Below are 6,314 nucleotides of genomic sequence, written 5' to 3'. Positions count from 1 at the left end.
CTACTACAACTAATGCAGAGCTAAGAAATCAGTCCTCTGTCTTATCACCAAAGGTATTTGGAACCAGCAATCATGCCCACTGCCACAGTATGAGAATGATTAGCAGAGACATGTGATCAGATAGCCCACAGTAATTGGATAAGTGTGCTGCTTGTAGAAGGGTGACCATGATTCTGGTAGAGATTAAAGTTAGTATTGACACACAAAAGTAGATTAGCCACTTAATTTATACTCTCAGTGCATTTACATACACTGGGCCCTAATTTCATACTGCAGTGACCTCAGCAAACAGACTTCATGCAGCAGTGACTGCCCAGTGAGAACAGGCAGGGAGGGTAATCACCACATGACCTTTGAACTCACTGGCAGGATATGCTGATAAGAGAGACTGCATGAGCCACCTTGCTGATCTGGAGTCAGCCTCTCTCCTTTGATACTACCAGATAAACTCCCACAGACACACAGCACTGATCTCAGCACAGGATGTGTCCCCTGAGCAGCCCTGCTTTTGATGTGGGGACAGGCTTAACCATAAGGGTCTCTGTGACCACAGGATAAACCTTAGCCCTCTTATCTACTTCTGTAATGTATTACTTGATACCAACAAGTGATGAAAATCTGATAGATTCTAAACACCATGTTTAGAGTCACCGAGACATGAGAAAAGACATGTTACAGTATGGGGTCACATGACACGGGACAGGCAGGAAATCAGCAGAAGGACAATATGATAAAACTATTCATAATGAAGCCTAGTCTACTTGAAAATATAAGTGACCATTCGTTTCCCTGCACATTAACATACCTTGACAATCATCAGCCAACAGTTCTATAAGCTTCTATTTAGAGCATTCGTTCATATGCAAGACAATCGAGAAAAGTTATCGATTCAAATGTATATATTTTTGATTTTCACCCTCGACTCGTATCCATTTCAATTTAACAACAAAACAGGTAAATACACGTACCTTGAGATTGGTGTAGCCATCTAAGACTTGTTCCACCTGTACTGGTTGTAAACTGTTTCAGAGTGAACTTTGTGTTTCTGTACAAGCCGTTATGAAAGGTTTTTATTGCTTAGATAACATTTTCCATCAGAACACCCTCCTTCAGCCTTGAGTTCATATTCTTAAAGAAACAGTAACATGGTTTAGGTGCTGTAAGTGTCAGGGACTGAACCTTTGGGTATATTCTGTGTCAGCTCAGGATGCAGTCATTGTTTAGGGTGTACATTGTTTTATTATAAGTGGCAGTGAGAGGGCAGGGCAGTGAGAGGGCAGGGCAGTGAGAGGGCAGGGCAGTGAGAGGGCAGTGAGAGGGCAGGGCAGTGAGAGGGCAGGGCAGTGAGAGGGCAGTGAGAGGGCAGGGCAGTGAGAGGGCAGGGCAGTGAGAGGGCAGTGAGAGGGCAGTGAGAGGGCAGGGCAGTGAGAGGGCAGTGAGAGGGCAGTGAGAGGGCAGGGCAGTGAGAGGGCAGTGAGAGGGCAGTGAGAGGGCAGTAAGTGGGCAGTGAGAGGGCAGTGAGAGGGCAGTAAGTGGGCAGGGCAGTGAGAGGAGAGTGAGAGGGCAGTAAGTGGGCAGGGCAGTGAGAGGGCAGTGAGAGGGCAGTGAGAGGGCAGTAAGTGGGCAGTGAGAGGGCAGTGAGAGGGCAGTGAGAGGGCAGGGCAGTGAGAGGGCAGGGCAGTGAGAGGGCAGTGAGAGGGCAGTGAGAGGGCAGGGCAGTGAGAGGAGAGTGAGAGGGCAGTAAGTGGGCAGGGCAGTGAGAGGGCAGTGAGAGGGTAGTGAGAGGGCAGTGAGAGGGCAGGGCAGTGAGAGGGCAGGGCAGTGAGAGGGCAGTGAGAGGGCAGTGAGAGGGCAGTGAGAGGGCAGGGCAGTGAGAGGGCAAGGCAGTGAGAGGGCAGTGAGAGGGCAGTGAGAGGGCAGTGAGAGGGCAGGGCAGTGAGAGGGCAGTGAGAGGGCAGTGAGAGGGCAGTGAGAGGGTAGTGAGAGGGCAGTGAGAGGAGAGTGAGAGGGCAGTAAGTGGGCAGGGCAGTGAGAGGGCAGTGAGAGGGCAGGGCAGTGAGAGGGCAGTGAGAGGGCAGTGAGAGGGCAGTGAGAGGGCAGTGGGAGGGCAGTGAGAGGGCAGGGCAGTGAGAGGGCAGGGCAGTGAGAGGGCAGTGAGAGGGCAGTGAGAGGGCAGTGAGAGGGCAGTGAGAGGGTAGTGAGAGGGCAGTGAGAGGAGAGTGAGAGGGCAGTAAGTGGGCAGGGCAGTGAGAGGGCAGTGAGAGGGCAGGGCAGTGAGAGGGCAGTGAGAGGGCAGTGAGAGGGCAGTGAGAGGGCAGTGGGAGGGCAGTGAGAGGGCAGTAAGTGGGCAGGGCAGTGAGAGGGCAGTGAGAGGGCAGGGCAGTGAGAGGGCAGTGAGAGGAGAGTGAGAGGGCAGTAAGTGGGCAGGGCAGTGAGAGGGCAGTGAGAGGGCAGTGAGAGGAGAGTGAGAGAGCAGTAAGTGGGCAGGGCAGTGAGAGGGCAGGGCAGTGAGAGGACAGTGAGAGGAGAGTGAGAGGGCAGTAATTGGGCAGGGCAGTGATAGGGCAGTGAGAGGAGAGTGAGAGGGCAGTGAGAGGGCAGTGAGAGGGCAGGGCAGTGAGAGGGCAGTGAGAGGGTAGTGAGAGGGCAGGGCAGTGAGAGGGCAGTGGGAGGGTAGTGAGAGGGCAGTGAGAGGGCAGTGAGAGGGCAGTGAGAGGGCAGTGAGAGAGCAGTGAGAGGGCAGTGAGAGGGCAGTGAGAGGGCAGTGAGAGGGCAGTGAGAGGGCAGTAAGTGGGCAGGGCAGTTAGAGGGCAGTGAGAGGGCAGTGATAGGGCAGTGAGAGGAGAGTGAGAGGACAGTGAGAGGGCAGTGAGAGGGCAGTGAGAGGAGAGTGAGAGGGCAGTGAGAGGAGAGTGAGAGGGCAGTAAGTGGGCAGGGCAGTGAGAGGGCAGTGAGAGGGCAGGGCAGTGAGAGGGCAGTGAGAGGGCAGGGCAGTGAGAGGGCAGTGAGAGGGCAGGGCAGTGAGAGGGCAGTGAGAGGGCAGGGCAGTGAGAGGGCAGTGAGAGGGCAGTGAGAGGGTAGTGAGAGGGCAGTGAGAGGGCAGTGAGAGGGCAGTGAGTGGGCAGGGCAGTGAGAGGAGAAAGAGAGGGCAGTGAGAGGGCAGTGAGAGGGCAGTGAGAGGGTAGTGAGAGGGCAGGGCAGTGAGAGGGTAGTGAGAGGAGAGTGAGAGGGCAGGGCAGTGAGAGGGCAGTGAGAGGGCAGTGAGAGGGTAGTGAGAGGGCAGTGAGAGGAGAGTGAGAGGGCAGTAAGTGGGCAGGGCAGTGAGAGGGCAGGGCAGTGAGAGGGTAGTGAGAGGGCAGTGAGAGGGCAGTGAGAGGGCAGTGAGAGGGCAGTGAGAGGGCAGTGAGAGGGCAGGGCAGTGAGAGGGCAGTGAGAGGGTAGTGAGAGGGCAGGGCAGTGAGAGGAGAGTGAGAGGGCAGTAAGTGGGCAGGGCAGTGAGAGGGCAGTGAGAGGGCAGTGAGAGGGCAGTGAGAGGGCAGGGCAGTGAGAGGGCAGGGCAGTGAGAGGGCAGTGAGAGGGCAGTGAGAGGGCAGTGAGAGGGCAGTGAGAGGGTAGTGAGAGGGCAGTGAGAGGGCAGGGCAGTGAGAGGGCAGGGCAGTGAGAGGGCAGTGAGAGGGCAGTGAGAGGGCAGTGAGAGGGCAGGGCAGTGAGAGGGCAGGGCAGTGAGAGGGCAGTGAGAGGGCAGTGAGAGGGCAGTGAGAGGGCAGTGAGAGGGCAGGGCAGTGAGAGGGCAGGGCAGTGAGAGGGCAGTGAGAGGGCAGTGAGAGGGCAGTGAGAGGGTAGTGAGAGGGCAGTGAGAGGAGAGTGAGAGGGCAGTAAGTGGGCAGGGCAGTGAGAGGGCAGTGAGAGGGCAGGGCAGTGAGAGGGCAGTGAGAGGGCAGTGAGAGGGCAGTGAGAGGGCAGTGAGAGGGCAGTGGGAGGGCAGTGAGAGGGCAGTAAGTGGGCAGGGCAGTGAGAGGGCAGTGAGAGGGCAGGGCAGTGAGAGGGCAGTGAGAGGAGAGTGAGAGGGCAGTAAGTGGGCAGGGCAGTGAGAGGGCAGTGAGAGGGCAGTGAGAGGAGAGTGAGAGAGCAGTAAGTGGGCAGGGCAGTGAGAGGGCAGTGAGAGGGCAGGGCAGTGAGAGGGCAGTGAGAGGGCAGTAATTGGGCAGGGCAGTGAAAGGGCAGTGAGAGGGCAGTGAGAGGAGAGTGAGAGGAGAGTGAGAGGGCAGTGAGAGTGCAGTGAGAGGGCAGGGCAGTGAGAGGGCAGTGAGAGGGCAGTAAGAGGGCAGTGGGAGGGTAGTGAGAGGGCAGTGAGAGGGCAGTGAGAGGGCAGTGGGAGGGCAGTGAGAGGGCAGTGAGAGGGCAGTGAGAGGGCAGTGGGAGGGCAGTGAGAGGGCAGTGAGAGGGCAGTGAGAGGAGAGTGAGAGGGCAGTGAGAGGGCAGTGAGAGGGCAGTGAGAGGGCAGTGAGAGGGCAGTGAGAGGAGAGTGAGAGGGCAGTGAGAGGGCAGTGAGAGGGTAGTGAGAGGGCAGTAAGTGGGCAGGGCAGTGAGAGGGCAGTTAGAGGGTAGTCAGAGGGAAGGGCAGTGAGAGGGCAGTGAGAGGGTAGTGAGAGGGCAGGGCAGTAAGAGGGCAGTGAGAGGGCAGTGAGAGGGCAGTGGGAGGGCAGTGAGAGGGCAGTGAGAGGGCAGGGCAGTGAGAGGGCAGGGCAGTGAGAGGGCAGTGAGAGGAGAGTGAGAGGGCAGTGAGAGGGCAGTGAGAGGGCAGGGTAGTGAGAGGGCAGTGAGAGGGCAGTGAGAGGAGAGTGAGAGGGCAGTAAGTGGGCAGGGCAGTGAGAGGGCAGTGAGAGGGTAGTGAGAGGGCAGGGCAGTGAGAGGGCAGTGAGAGGGCAGGGCAGTGAGAGGGCAGTGAGAGGAGAGTGAGAGGGCAGTTAGAGGGCAGGGCAGTGAGAGGGCAGTGAGAGGGCAGGGTAGTGAGAGGGCAGTGAGAGGAGAGTGAGAGGGCAGTGAGAGGGCAGGGAGAGGGCAGTGAGAGGGCAGGGCAGTGAGAGGGCAGTGAGAGGGCAGTGAGAGGAGAGTGAGAGGGTAGTGAGAGGGCAGTGAGAGGGCAGGGCAGTGAGAGGGCAGTGAGAGGGCAGTGAGAGGGCAGTGAGAGGAGAGTGAGAGGGTAGTGAGAGGGCAGGGCAGTGAGAGGGCAGTGAGAGGGCAGTGAGGGGGGCAGGGGGAAAAATGGAACTGGAGAAAATGGGGTGAAAGTGATTTGTTTAACTACTGTTGATTTTTTTCAATTTTTGCTGAATAACATTGAAGAATGGGCCCAAGTTGTTCCATCCCGCTCTGTGACAGTAGAGTATTTTCTAATGTGCTGTATTTTCCCATTCATCCCTTTGTCTCTCTCACTGAATCACCTCATCAGCATACGCACGCACGCGCGCACGCACGCACGCCCGCGCACACACACACACACAGCATTGCATTGTACAGAAATGTAACCTTAGTTATTATATTAATCTAATGCACTCATCTGGTGTACAATGCACTGAATGGAAATATGACCTTAGTGACTGGTCAATGCTTGTCATCACCAAATCATTTATGTTACCAGTTGACAAGTGAACAAATGAACAAATTCATACTCGGTTTTGTTATGGCTTTGGATAGAAAAAAAGTCCATCAACTCAAAAATTAAGACACATCCATCACCATATATCCATTCCCAAGTTATATTCTCGAAAACATATTCATTTAGACATTTTATTTCAGGAAAAGTGCAGAACATCATGTGATTTACTCGACTCTTCACAATATGAAAACACATCCATCACAGTGTAGCCACTCCCATGATTTATTCTCTAAACATATTTATTTAGACATTTTATTTCAGGAAAAAAGAGCTTGTTGGTATTGTCCAGTGTGCAGAGCATCATGTGTTTACTCGACTCTTCAGTGTGTCCAGAATATCATTCTTCACTGCTGTGAGGTTCTGTCTTACTTCTCTTCATTTTCACCAGTCTGCATGTGCAGAACAACTGAAACACAGAGGACAGGAATCACACATACATTACACAATAACTATGCCTAACACACACACACATACACAAACATTAAACATGAACTATGCCTTACACACACACACATACACACACACATACACAAACATTAAACATTAACTATGCCTTACACACACACACTGTCAAAGGGTTAATTGTCAAGGGTCTTTAGGCACAAAAAGGCAGCATGGAGACAAATATTCAGTGGCTTGCAATTTATTCACCCAC

This window comes from Sprattus sprattus (assembly GCF_963457725.1).
Source record: "Sprattus sprattus genome assembly, chromosome: 1".
Lineage (NCBI taxonomy): Eukaryota > Metazoa > Chordata > Actinopteri > Clupeiformes > Clupeidae > Sprattus > Sprattus sprattus.
Note: the sequence above shows the minus strand (reverse complement) of the source record.